This window comes from Thamnophis sirtalis, unplaced genomic scaffold (assembly GCF_051295495.1).
Source record: "Thamnophis sirtalis isolate CommonGarterSnake01/CBP01778 unplaced genomic scaffold, rThaSir2_p1.2 scaffold_6, whole genome shotgun sequence".
NCBI lineage: Eukaryota > Metazoa > Chordata > Lepidosauria > Squamata > Natricidae > Thamnophis > Thamnophis sirtalis.
Genome location: NW_028261386.1, coordinates 16,273,962 through 16,288,282, shown reverse-complemented (window position 1 = coordinate 16,288,282; position 14,321 = coordinate 16,273,962). Strand labels below are relative to the sequence as shown.

Genomic DNA, 14,321 nt, shown 5'->3' with positions numbered 1-14,321 from the left:
CTTTGGAGTTTTTGTGGACCATAGTAAAATACATGGGAAAATCCTATTGACAAAGAAAATGAATCTATGGATAGGGTTAGGGTTAGGGTTGGGGTTAGGATTGGGGTTCGGGTTGGGGTTGGGGTTGGGATTGGGATTGGGGTTTGGGTTCGGGTTGGGATTGGGGTTGGGATTGGGGTTGGGATTGGGGTTAAGGTTAGGGTTAGGATTAGGGTTGGGGTTGGAGTTGGAGTTAGAGTTAGGTCTACTTGGATAATTGACCAAGAACTAATGCTAGGGATAGATTCTTAGCGATTTTCTAAGCAAAGATATATTGATAGGTTTTTGTTCAAAGTTGCTTGTGAACCCTAGTAAAATACATGAGAAAATCTCCTTGCCAATGAACATGAATCTAGGTTTAAGATTAGGGTTAGGGACAGGCATACTTGGAGTCATGACCAAAAATTAATGCTAGGGAGAGGCTTTTAGCTGTTTTCTAAGGAATGCAACATTGACAGCTTTTTGTTCAGAGTTGTTTGTGGACATCAGCAAAACACCGGCAATGGGCTGTTCCCGCTTATATTACTGTAGTCCACTAATAACTCTGAAGGAAGAGCTGTCAATATTGCATAACTTATAAAACCTCTAATTATCTGTTCCTAGTTTTTGGGCATGATTCCTAACTGTAGCCCTAACCCTAAACTTAATGCGATTCATTTTCATTGTCAATGGGATTTTCTCATGCATTTTACTGTGGTCCACAAACAAGTCTAACGAAAAACTGTCAATGTTGCATTCCTTAGGAAACCATTAAGATTCTATCCCTAGCATTAGTTTTTGGTCATGAGTCTAAGTAGATCTAACGCTTATTCTAACCTTAGCTGTAACGATAGCTCTAGATTCATTTTCATTGGCAATGGGATTTCCCCATGTATTTTTACTGTGGCCCACAAGCAACTTCGAATGAAAAGCTGTCAATGTTGCTTTCCTTAGAAAACCACTTAGTGTCTATCTCCAGCATTAGTTTTTTCGCCATGACTCCAAGTAGACTTAACCTACGTAGCTCTAACACTAGATTCAATCCATTGACAATGGGATTTTTTCAGGTATTTTACTGTGGACCCACAAACAACTTCTAACGAAAAGCTCCCAAGGTCTCTTTCCTTAGAAAACTTGTAAGAGTTTAACCCTAGCCTCAGTTTTTGACCATGAGTCCAAGTAGAACTAACCCTAACCCGTGGCACGACAAAACCGCGCTCGACTAAAGCGCGCCTGATTAAACCGCATTGCTGATGTCATCAACAGGCCGACAACAGCGAGCGCGGAGAAAGAAGGGCGCTTTAAATAGCGCTTTGAAAGCAAGCCGCTTCAACTTAAGGTAAGGGTTAGGTTTAGGGTTAGGTTAAGGGTTAGGGTTAGGGTTAGGGTTAGGTTAAGGGTTAGGATTAGGTTTAGGGTTAGGTTTAGGGGGGTTAGGTTTAGGTTTAGGGGTTAATTTTAGGTTTAGCGTTTACAGCGTGCTTCTGTCTCCGTGCTGTTGTTGCCCTGTGATGACGTCAGCTACATGGTTTCGTTGAGCGCGCTTTAGTCGAACGCGGTTTTGTGGTGGAACCACCCTAACCCTGACTGTAACCCTAGATTCAATTAATTGGCAATGGGATTTTCACATGTATTTTACTGTGGGGGTCCACACACAACTTTGAATGAAGTTGTCAATATTGTCTCTTTCCTTAGAAAATCTCTAAGAATCTACCCCTAGCCACAGTTTTTAACCATGATTCCAAGTAGAACTAACCCTAACCCTAGATTCATTTTAATTGGCAATGCAATTTTCTTAGATTAGTAATGCATTGTCAAGCTAGTCAATATTATTTGGCTTTGGTTACAGCAATCTTCCATCAGGCAAGTAATTTTACTCTTCCAAGCTACTTGTGGAGGGCCATTATTCAATATACTGTAAGTAGATTGGAGACTGGAAGCATCAAAATCAAATAAATAAAAAGAATGGACAAACTTTTACCTTGATATCTGTTTTGGCACTGGGGTGACATGCAAGATTCACAGTCAACCTGATCAAACAAGCGTTGATTTAATTCAACTCAAATTTAATGTAAAAAAGGCAATTAACACAACCTCTCATATATTTAGCATTCTCCTCTTTTTATTAGATTAAAATTTTGAGATTTATATCTACTTTGGGAGAATGAGCTGTGATGGAACAGTGTTTAGAATGCAGCACTGCAGATTAACTCTGCCCACTGCCAGGAGTTCAATCCTGACTAGCTCACTGACAGCCTTCCATCTGTCCAAGGTCGGTAAAATGAGGACCCAGATTTTTGGGTGACAGTAGGCTGACTCTGCAAACCGCTTAGAGAAAGTTTTAAAGCACTGTGAAGTGGTATATAAATCTAAGTGCTATTGTTAAGTGCTATATGCTATCATAGACCCTAGGATGCATGTTGATTTTATCATATTCACCTTGTTATTTATATAACACCCAATTTCCAAATGACTCAAGGCAGGTCAAAATATGAAGGAAAACAGCTATGAAAAGGAGCTCCAGATCTATAAGTATCTCAGAAGATCAGGTGTTCCAAAAGAAGGGGTACCAAGGGGGAAAAGGCTAAGGTCTGTGGAACCTCACTTTGCTTTGCTTCCATGCAAACTTACTGGAGCCACCCATCGAGGAAGGAGTGGGATCCCTGCAGAACAGGGCCTGCAAGTGCCAAATCCTGTCCAGAAGGTCAGTTGTACTGAAGACTGCTGAGAAGTCTAAGAAGAACTGGTTGAACATATTCTCTCCACTCAGGTCCTGACAAAGCTAATTCATTGGGGTGCTGATGCCATTTTAACCCAATGCCCAGGCAGGAATACTAACAAGAAGTTAGTATTCATAAAACAGCAACTGTTTTATGTAGGATGCAGTTGGGTTCCACACTCCCTGCTTTTTCCAGGACCTTCCCTGTAAAAGGAAGATCAGGTTTAGTGTGCCACCAATCTGCATGTGTTTGGCCACTGATCTCCTGGGATAAATCTATACCTGGTGGAGAGTCCATAAATCCCTGAGCTCATCCAGAATCTATTCTCAAGGGACAAAGGTTGAAATCCGCCAGTATTAAAGCCAGGTAACAGGATGATCAGGATATCAATAACAATTCCAACTTGTCTTAGGTTCCATTTAATACACAGGGCAATCATTCATAATAAGACACCTCTGGGTCAGTTGCTTCTGGTGGCTGCATGAATGTCACATGGTATCATCATTGTACTGTTCCTTGACTACAGGTGAAGTTAATCGTATGGTCATTAAGCAAATCTGCCTTCCCCCATTGACTTTGCTTGTCGGAGATTGCAAATTGTGATCATATGAGCCTGGAACACTGTAATTATCATAAAGACATGCTGGTTGCCAAGTGCTCAGTTTTCATCACATGACTGTGATCAATGCTGCAATGAATATAATTGAGAGAACTGGTCATAAGCAGTGGTGGGAGTCAAACAATTTTACTACCGGTTCTGTGAGCGTGGCTTGATGGGCGTGGCAGGGGAAGTTTACTGCAAAATCCCCATTCCCTCCCGATCAGCTGGGACTCGGGAGGCAGAGAATAGATGGGGGCAGGGGCAGTCAGAGGTGGTATTTACCTGTTCTCCGAACTACTCAAAATTTCCACTACTGGTTCTCCACAACTGGTCAGAACCTGCTGAATGCCACCTCTGGTCATGTCACTTTTTATTCAGTGTCATTATAACCTTGAACAGTCACTAAATAAATAGTTGTAAGTCAAGGCCTACTTGTAAACTGTATAATAATTCACCATGATGTCCTGATTCATACTTCATGCAAATCACAAGTTACCCAACCCCATTTTGGCCTATTGTGCTTTGTTACGTAAACCTCAGCCAGGCAGCCAGATAGGGCAGTGGTTCTCAACCTGTGGGTCGGGACCCCTTTGGGGGTCGAATGACCCTTTCACAGGGGTTGCCTAAGACCATTGGGGAACACATATTTTCGATGGTCTTAAGAACTGAGACACCAATTTTATGGTTGGGAGTCACCACAACATGAGGAACTGTATTAAAGCGTCGCGGCATTGGGAAGGTTGAGAACCACAGAGATAGGGCTTCAAAATTCGAATTGTTAAAATCCGAATAGCTATCAAATTATAGAAAAGAAACAGGCTAAGTTGAACCCCGCTAAGCCAGTTTTAATCATAGACCAGTGGTGGCTAACCTATTTGTCCTCACATGCCCAGAGCACCTGCATGTGACTGCGTGCATGCACGTGGCCACATCCATAATGCAAGGTCTGTGTGACACGCCCCATGTGCTCACACCCTGCACACACACGCACTCCTCCTGCACTTCCCATGGCCCCTGCGCATGCGTGTGCAACCCCGCCCCATGTGCCCCATTTTGGGCCTAGCAGGCCTCCCTGAAGCTTCCTGCAACCCAAAACAGGGTCCACAGCACCACCACCCCACACTCCCACCGCCACACGCAAATGCACATGCGCCCTCCCTCGTCTATGTGTGCATATCTCCTGCATGCATGAAAGAGACTCGAAAATCAGCTGGCCGGAGGGAGGTGTGTGCACATGTATGGTGAGCTGAGGTGGGATGACAGCTTGCGCGCCGACAGAGAAGGCTTCACGTGCCACCTTTGGCACGAGTGCCATAGTTTCACCGTCACGGTCAGTATGGTTCAGACATCAAACTGAGCCATAAACTATCATTTATAAATTACAGCAGATCAAACTATTGAGTCTGAGCTGCAAAATCCAGGCAATCATTTGATGGCAGCAGAGAGGTAGTTTTCTGTCTCTCGGCTGCCACCCAATGGTTATGTGGTGTTTTGCTGCCTAAATCTGTTGGTCCTGGCTATACCACTCCCTAAACTGAAACCAAGCAAAGCTCATTACAGTTTATCAGGATGCTATAGCCGAATCCAGGCAGAAGGGCTCCAGGGTCACCTGGAGATGCCAGGTATTCCATTTTGTGCTTTCTGCATGCAAAGCAATGGCTTTCTTCCTTGGATCAAAAGTAATAAAAGCTGCCTCCCGATTTCAGCTTTATATTGACATATTTGTGACCTACTTTCTGCCGCTTGCTCTTGTACCCAACACTTGTTTGACCCAGAGAGCTCCAAACACCCAATTCTCCATCCCTGCATCTTGAGATACTCTCTCTTCATAGAGACAGGGCTTCCTTAAATAGAGCCCTCTCCTCCTGCAAGCCTGTTGAAAAAGATTTTCCTTCCTGATTTACAGTATGTAAAGATGTTCGGAGGTTTTATGATTGCCATTTACCAGTTTATTTGGGGATTTTAATTCATCTGCTGTGATTTACCACACTGCTCGGCAGCAACGCACCAAGCTGCCACTGCTGCAATGTTCAACTTCTATTAATGCAAAGAAACCCCTATGCCTTTTCCCCAGCAGTTTTTTGTTTCTAAGTAAAAATGAGAGCATCCCCCCCCCCACATTCCCTAGAGGAATGGAGATGATGAGAAAAATGCTCAGCTAATAACTCTACATTCTGAGATCCTTGTGAGAAGGGAGGGTGCCTTTTTGCAAAAGGCAAGATTAATTATGTGAATAATAGCACACCCTGGGAATCATACACTAAACAGCAGTTTATAAATTCCCCAAATAAACAAGTGTGAATAAGACACCTGTCCCTAATTCACTTTCCAACCTTCAGTCTTAACCATATGACTATGTCTATGATGGCAAACCTATGGCACGCAGAGCCTTCTCTCCTCGACCTGAAGTTCTCCAGCTGGACAGACGTGGGGGATATGAGCTCTGAAGAGGCTCACATGAACCCTGCCTGACAAACTGTCTCTGAGATCCGTGTTTGGATCAGAACCCTCGTGGAGCGGGTGGCGAAGAAGGGCAGCGTCTCATCAGATGTAGAGGGAGTGAAACAGGTCCCTCGTAGGTCAGAGATTTACCCTCAGAATTGGAGCTGAGGCGGCAGCATGGCAACATGCTGCACAAGAGGCTGGCTGCAGGCCAAAAGCAGTTGAACAGGAGCGTGCAGAGGCAAGATGAAAGCCCGGTAAGATCTATTAATCCACAGTTATAAACCAGAATTTGGAAAAGACAAAGAATCTTGAGAGCATAACTAATATTGATGGACAGATCAGGATTTTTGCAAAAAGAAAGAGGCCAGCTGATCTTCTGGTTAATGGTCTTCACAGATGCTGGAGGGCCAGAAAACAGCTGGAAAACAGCCTGAAAAACAGCCTGGAAATAGCCTGGAAAATGGCCCGGAGAATAGCAAAAAAATAGGCATGCGTGTACTAGCAAGCTGGTCTTTGGGTTTCGGGTGCTGTGGTGCGTACAAAGATCAGCTGGCCTGCGCACATGCTGAAAGGCCAAAGACCAGCGGGCTGGCACACGCATGCACGCCGGCCAGCTGGTCTTTGGGTTTCCAGCACTCCGGCATGTACGCACACACATGCGTTCCAGTTTGGGCACTGGAACCTTTTTGTGCCGAAAAGGTTCACCATCACTGGACTACGTGCTCAAGGGGTAGAAAGGCACAGGAACTGAAAATAGTAAATAATAAACTCTGCTACCCAAAAAGGTTGTAATTTTATAGGCCTTTACCTGGGAGTAAGTCGCAATGACTTAAAACAGTGTTATTGGCTGGCTGGGGAATTCTGAGAGTTGCAATACACCCATCATAAAGTTTTTTTAAAAAAAAAAACTTATAGGATTTTACACAGGAATACTGTGTAAATTCATACTGAACTTGGCAAAACTTAGTGTCTATAACAGTGCAAGTCTTGTTTGCCATTTCAGTTTTCCAATTTGCTCATTTAACTTCTTGCTTGTTTAAGTTTCTATTGCTCCCTTTTGCAGTAGAATTTCTTGTCCTCCTTTGAATTGTCCACACATGGATATCTCTTATTTGATGTCCTTGCCTGTATGAAAGCACATCACAAGGCACCTGGCTCTGTTCTCACATTCGTAAGTGAGCAGTGGGGGACTTCATGTACTGTAGGAATACTAAAAAAAAAGGACCAGTTGAATAAGGCATTGAATCTCCAGAAGATTACATTTTGTTCCAGATAGATTAGGATGAACTCTTCCATGGCGGTATTGTAGAAACTCAAAATCTCAGTCAGTTGCTCTGTTTTGCCTACTGTTCTGCTAGTGCACGGGAGTCAAACTCACCATGTCACATTGCCGTCATGTGACGTTTCATGATGTTTTTCCCATTTGCAAAGCTGGAGTGGGTGTGGTCTATGCATGATGCATCCAGCCCACGGGCTGCCAGTTTGACACCCAATGTGCTAGTGGTTCAAATACTGATTCTCACACAGTTGCTATGGTAGTTCACAGTTTATTCAAGGTCAAAGAGATAACCGGTCAGAGCATGCAAATCGAAACAGACTCATGCTTGCTTAAATAGTTAGCTTTTAAAAAATAGCTTAGAAAATAGTCTAAAGTCAGTCCAACGTTCCAAGAGTTGGGTCAGGGGTCAGACAGTCCAGAGGCCAGAATTTCAGATGCAGAATCCACATGATTTGTCATGCAAGAGCCAGAGATCAGACAGTTTTTTCCAGCAAAGGAACATGGATCAGGATTGCCTCTGCAGCAGGGGTGGGTTCCGACCAGCACTACTGCTGGTTTGCTCATGTGCATGCTTTGCTTAACCAAGAGATTTACTTCCTTCTTAGCAAGAAATCTCTGTCTTCTCCTCTCCTCTTTACTTACTGTGTGCAAGGGCTGGGACGTCTTATGTCATTCTTATCTGACTGCTCCAGCTGTCCAGGTAGTGCCTGTTTTTGATCAGCCTCATGTGGTTCTTGGCTTTGTGTTTCCTGAGGCTGACATTACATGGGTTCTGCTGGAGTCTCTTCTTCACAGTTAGGATCAGCACCTGAGTCCTGACTCATAACATCTACCTGGCCTTTCAAGAAAAAGAGCTAGTGAGAAAAAGAGACTGAAAAAGAAAATATCTCCATCACAACGAAGGCCTGGTCACACAAAACACATCTCCCAAACACTGATTGATTTCTAGGGTCAAATCACACCTACTGCTCTCTGCCCAGCCAACGGGGAAGGAGATAATATTGGCATCAAGTCTTGCCAATATTCTCCTGGTGCAGAGGTTCATGGGATAGTAAGTCTTATCCAGTGGTGGGATTTAAATTTTTTTCTACCGGTTCCGTGGGCATGGGTTGGTGGGTGTGGCATGGGTTGGTGGGCGTGGCAAGGGAAGGTTACTGTAAAATCTCCACTTCCTCCCCACTCCAGGGGAAGGATACTGCAGAATCCCCATTTTCTCCTGATCAGCTGGGACTCGGGAGGCAGAGAATAGATGGGGGCTGCCCCAGTCAGAGGTGGTATTTACCAGTTCTTCAAACTATTCAAAATTTCCGCTACCGGTTCTCCCGAACTGGTCAGAACCTGCTGAATACCACTTCTGGTCTTATCTGGACAAAGTAGCTGGGGGCTCTTCACTGCCAAAATGGAGATTATGAATGCATTTAATGTGACCCAAAGGTGCTTTATCAAGAGACAACTGGACTTTCTGGTTTTTCTTTGAAGATGTTTCACTTATACAATACAATACAATACAATACAATACAATACAATACAATACAATACAATACAATACAATACAATACAATACAATACAATACAATACAATACAATAGCAGAGTTGGAAGGGACCTTGGAGGTCTTCTAGTCCAACCCCCCTGCCTAGGCAGGAAACCCTATACCATTTCAGACAAATGACTATCCAACATCTTCTTAAAGATTTCCAGTGTTGGAGCATTCTCAACTTCTGGAGGCAATGATTAATTGTTTAATTAATTAATTGTTCTAACTGTCAGGAAATTTCTCCTCAGTTCTAAGTTGCTTCTCTCCTTGATTAGTTTCCATCCATTGCTTCTTGTTCTGCCCTCAGGTGCTTTGGAGAATAGCTTGACTCCCTCTTCTTTGTGGCAACCCCTGAGATATTGGAACACTGCTATCATGTCTCCCCTAGTCCTTCTTTTCATTAAATTAGACATACCCAGTTCCTGCAACCGTTCTTCATGTTTTAGCCCCCAGTCCCCTAATCATCTTTGTTGCTCTTCTCTGCACTCTTTCTAGAATCTCAACATCTTTTTTACATCGTGGCGACCAAAACTGAATGCAGTATTCCAAGTGTGGCCTTACCAAGGCATTATAAAGTGGCATTAACACTTCACGTGATCTTGATTCTATTCCTCTGTTTATGCAGCCTAGAACTGTGTTGGCTTTTTTGGCAGCTGCTGCCCACGACTGGCTCATATTTAAATGGTTGTCCACTAGGATTCCAAGATCCATCTCACAGTTACTACTATTGAGCAAGGTACCACTTATACTGTACCTGTGCATTTTGTTTTTCTTGCCTAAATGTAGAAACTTACTTCTCATCCAAGAAGCTTCTTCAGGTTTGCTGAAATGAAACATCTTCAAAGAAAACCCAGAAAACCTAGTTGCCTCTTGAAAAAGCACCTTTAGCACAACCATAACCTGGATGACTGAGCATCTCCATAGGCATTTAGTGTGACTTTCGGCTGCCGAAACCCAACCCCCCAAATGTTATTGGATCATTGACTGATTGAGTTAATACAGTCCTGTACACAGAAATGTTTCTTTTAAAAATATGTGATCCATTCAGTCGCCTCCAGATAATTGAAATAATGCAACACATTGAACCTGGAACAAAGAGCTTAGCAGTTGAAGCCATGAATAGATTCCAGATATCTTACTTCTTCCCTATAATATCTTCCTGCTCCACCGGCGTGACATTTCTACATTTAATAAAATAAAAGTAAATAGGAAGGCGACATGCTGTAGAAGACTAGCCTCTCCTATTTCAATAGCTAGGTTTGTGCCACACAAATATCTCACTTAAGCAGGGTACCCGGAGGATGTAGTCAAAAGAGCCAAGATGGTATGCTTGAAGGACTATGTCTTTGTTTATGTATGGGACATGCACGGTGCTCATAATAAAAGGATCCAGTTTCACAGGAACCATCATCTTTTGACCATATCCTGTGGACTCCTTTATTTAAAAGGCCTAATTGAAGGAGGAGGTCACTAATTCGCCTTCCAGTTTATGGGTATTATGACCAGGCAAGCCCTGATGGCATCTATTTTAGAATAGAATAGAATAGAATTCTTTATTGTCCAAGTGTCATTGGACACACAAGGAATTTGTCATTGGTGCATATACACTCAGTGTACATAAAAGAAAAGATACATTCATCAAGAATCATAAGGTACAACACTTAATGATAGTCATAGGGTACAAATAAGCAATCAAATCATACTAGGAAATGATCAATATAAATCGTAAGGATACAAGCAACAAAGTTACCATCATACCAGTGATAAGTGGGAGGAGATGGGTGATAGGGATGATGAGAAGACTAATAGTAATAGTAATGCATAGTATTGCATAATGCATAGATTAATAGTAATAGTAATACACTTTTATAAGTGTATCTAACATGTATTCCAAATTCCAAAAGTGCCCTGGGCTGATTTCTTGTTCCTGAAAATGTGTTCAACTATTACTTGCTTACATTTGACTGGCTATAAACCCAAGGCTGTCTATTGGCCTTATTACTTTTTTAGAGCCTTTCCTAAAAGGATATAATTGGTGTCTATTATAAATAGGATGCTGCTGGCCTAGATTGAATTTTGCTCTGATTCAACACAGTTCGTATGGTGTGAAATCTCTTTGCTGACATTCATCTCCTTACTGATATTTTTGTATTTGTTTTTTTTTAAAATATTGAATAGTTCCTTATTCGCCTCATCATTCAAAGACATCAATGGCACAATCAGAAACTGTAGTAAAACAGAAGCTTCAGAGTTTCCTTCTTGATCCTGGAAGCATCCATTCAACCATTTAAGCAAATAAAACACTACTCAAGGTGAAAAAGCAGAGACATCACCCTGCCAACAAAAGTGTGTATAGTCAAGGTTATGGTTTTCCCAGTTGCAATGTATGGCTGTGAAAATTGGACCATAAGAAAGACTGAGAGCCAAAGAATTGAAGCCTTTGAACTATGGTGCTGCAGAAGACTCCTGCGAGTCCCTTGGGCTGCAAGGTGATCAAACCGGTCAGTCCTAGAGGAGATCAACCCTGACTGCTTTTTAGAAGGCCAGATCCTGAAGAGGAAACTCAAATACTTTGGCCACCTAATGAGAAGGAAGGACTCACTGGAGAAGAGCCTAATGCTGGGAAAGATTGAAGGCAGAAGAAGAATGAGGTGGCTGGATGGAGTCACTGAATCAGTAGGCGTGAGCTTAAATGGACTCCAGAGGATGGTAGAGGACAGGAAAGCCTGGAGGAATGTGGTCCATGGGGTTGTGATGGGTGGGACATGACTTTGCAATTAACAACAACAACAACAACAACAACAACAACAAAGAACAAGGAGAATTCAGCATTCAACTCCTATATTGTAATTGCCATTGTTCATTGGCTGAAGGCTGAGCTTATATAGTCAAAACAGAATCAGCCATCAGTGAATAACATGAAAATTATAACTTGCTCAGAAGAAATCTAGCTTTTTTGTTAAGTTCAAATGAATAAATATAATAAATAAGACACACACTCCCATACACAGTTCTTAGAAAATTTCATGTGCTCAGCTCAGGAAATAGCTATTATTATTATTTCTATTTATTTATAAAATCTATTGAATGAAATTTATTTCACTCTGATTCTGATTTTGCATTCTTGTTTTAATATTCTATAAGCTGCCTACTGTCTGATTGGTTTCAGGCAGTCAGATAAATGTCATAAATAAATAATTTAATAGATAAAATGGAATATTTTATAGAGAGTGGGGGGAAGTGATGGAAAGCAATTCTGAGAAGAGAGCCCAGCTGCCTGTCTGATTCCTTAAATTCAGTTTAATATACCAGAGCTGCAAAATCTAGACAAGCACCAGATGTATCAGCAAAGGAATACAGAACAGTTTGACTCTTTCCTCCTCTCTGGTGGCCAACCAGAGTTTTGCATCTGATTCCATATCCTGCTGGAAATCCCAAAGGTGCTTTTTCAGGAGGCAACTGGACTTTCTTAGTTTTTTTCTTTGAAAATGTTTCGCTTCTCACCCAAGAAGCCCCTTCAGCTCTGACTGGATGGTGGGGAATGGAAGGATTTATACTCCTTGCAGATCCTTCCATTCCCCACCAACCAGTCACAACTGAAGAAGCTTCTTGGATGAGAAGCAAAATGTCTTCAAAGAAGAAGTCAAGAAAGTCGAGTTGCTTCCTGAAAAAGTACCTTCAGGACAACCATGACCTGGATGATTGAGAATCTCTACAGACTTTTATCCTGCTAGAAGCACGCCACCCTGCACATTTTAATGACACTCTTATATTGACTATTACATGTATCCTTACAATTTATATTGATATTGATTGTTTCCTGATTGCTTATTTGTACCCTATGACTATCATTAAGTGTTATTGTACCATGATTCTGGATGAATGTCTCCTGTCTTTTTATGTACAGTGAGAGCATATGCACCAAAGACAAATTCATTATGTGTCCAGTCACACTTGGCCAATAAAGAATTCTATTCTATTCTATTCTATTCTATTCTATTCTATTCTATTCTATTCTTTTTATGAAAAGTTTTTTATTTTTCTTATTCTATTCTATTCTATTCTTTTTTATGATTTTTTTATTTTTTCTTATTCTATTCTATTCTATTCTATTCTATTCTACTTTATTCTATTCTTTGTACCAGAGCTACTGAAAAAGACAGAAGCCAATTCGTTTTGCTTTCGAAAATGTATTCTTCTGTTTCTTTAAAAAAAAATCTCCTTCCCTTTTCTCTCTCTGAATCCAGATAGGCAAGTCGGTGATGTGTGTGCGTATATATATATATATATTACCGTATACAGCGTTTCTCTTCCCTTCCTTTTCAGCTTCTTGCCTGCTTCCTTCTCTTCTCGTCTTTAGGGGGCTCTGTGGCAGGTGAAAGCTGGAAGTCAGCTGACGGTCTTGCACCACGCCAGGGCTGACTCTATGGTCCTGAGCTGTCCAGCACTTCAGGAGCCGTTCACTGGGGGATGCTCCGAAAGAGAACGGCGGCAGGGCGATTGTCGAGAAACAAGATTGGCCGGCGAAGAAGCCGGGGACGGAGCCGGAGCTGGGGCAAGAATCCGAGCAAAAGCAGAAGGCAGGGAAGGCTGAGATCCAGGGGAGGGGGATCCAGAAGGGAGAAGAGGCTGGCAGGAGAGAGGCGAGGCCAAACCCAGCTGCAGTGACTGGCACGGACACAAGATCACAAGGGCGCAGAATTCCCCAGCAAGGTATGATAAGACAGGAGGGGGTGGGGTGAGGGGTGGATGGGGACAATCTGGCTTGACTTGGGCCCAGGGGGAGGAAAGTGGGGGCCGTGGGGAGAGAGCTGGCGACCGAGGGTCACAGCAGACTGCGAAGCCCTGCAATTGCCTAAGAGAGAAGCAGTAGCGGTGGTGGTGGAGGAGGAGGAGGAGGAGGAGGTGTGTGGGGGGTGTGGGGGGTGTGGGGGTGCAGGAAAGCTTAGCAAGAGGCTTTTTTGGCTGCAGCCCCATCTGTTGTGTCTTGGTATCCTCTCTTTGCAAAGATCAGTGGAAAGGACGGGAGCCTCGTGAGTGGGGTTGGGGGTTGGGGGAGAGAGAGCAGAAGGTGGATAGTGGCTGTGCCTCTTGGGAGAAGGAGGCAGACGATCTCGGCACCCCTCAGATTCTCCCCATGTGATTTGTTTTGTTCCGTAAAGGAAGAAGACAATAACCCAAAGGGCTTGATGGGGAAGCTCTTGAGACTTGGCTCGATTTCAAAGAATGCACTTCTTCTCCAGTTGTCTGGTGGAAAAATTAAAAGCAACGCATTGGTCCCTGAGAGGATGGGGATGTTGACTTACAGTAATTTGACAGCTCTCTTTTGGATGAGGAAGGGAGATTGGGAAATATGCCTAGGTCTTCCCTTTAGTGTGTGTGTGTGTGTGTGTGTGTGCATGAGAGAGAGAGAGAGAGAGAGAGAGAGAGAGAGAGAGAGAGAGAGAGAGAGAGAGAGAGAGAGAGAGAGAGAGAGAGAGAGAGAGAGAGAATGAGTGTGAGAGAGTGTGTTATATGTTTTGGAAATTAATGTTTAGCAAGAGTGGAACATCCTTGGAATTTTACATCACTCCATGTTATTTTCTTAAAGACCCATTGTCTTTATTTTGTCACCCAAGTCCAGGAACAAAATAAATTAAAGTGGTGGGCTGTTTTTTTTTGGGGGGGGGGAAATGGGGTAAGAGAGTTTATTCCAACCTTTTCCTAGGAGAAGATGACCTGG

At 42.9% G+C, this 14,321-nt stretch overlaps 1 protein-coding gene across 2 annotated transcripts in view; it reads left to right on the top strand.

Annotated features, from left to right (window-relative positions):
- The first annotated feature begins 12,947 nt into the window (after window positions 1–12,947).
- SRRM3 (serine/arginine repetitive matrix 3) overlaps window positions 12,948–14,321 on the top strand; it is a 202,602-nt gene continuing 201,228 nt past the window's right edge. Inside the window, exon 1 of one of the 2 annotated variants that reach the window (XM_087717268.1) lies at window positions 12,948–13,312. The gene's annotated coding sequence lies outside the window, so the exon portion shown is untranslated. The remainder of the gene's footprint in view (window positions 13,313–14,321) is intronic. The other variant, XM_087717267.1, reaches the window with a different exon arrangement.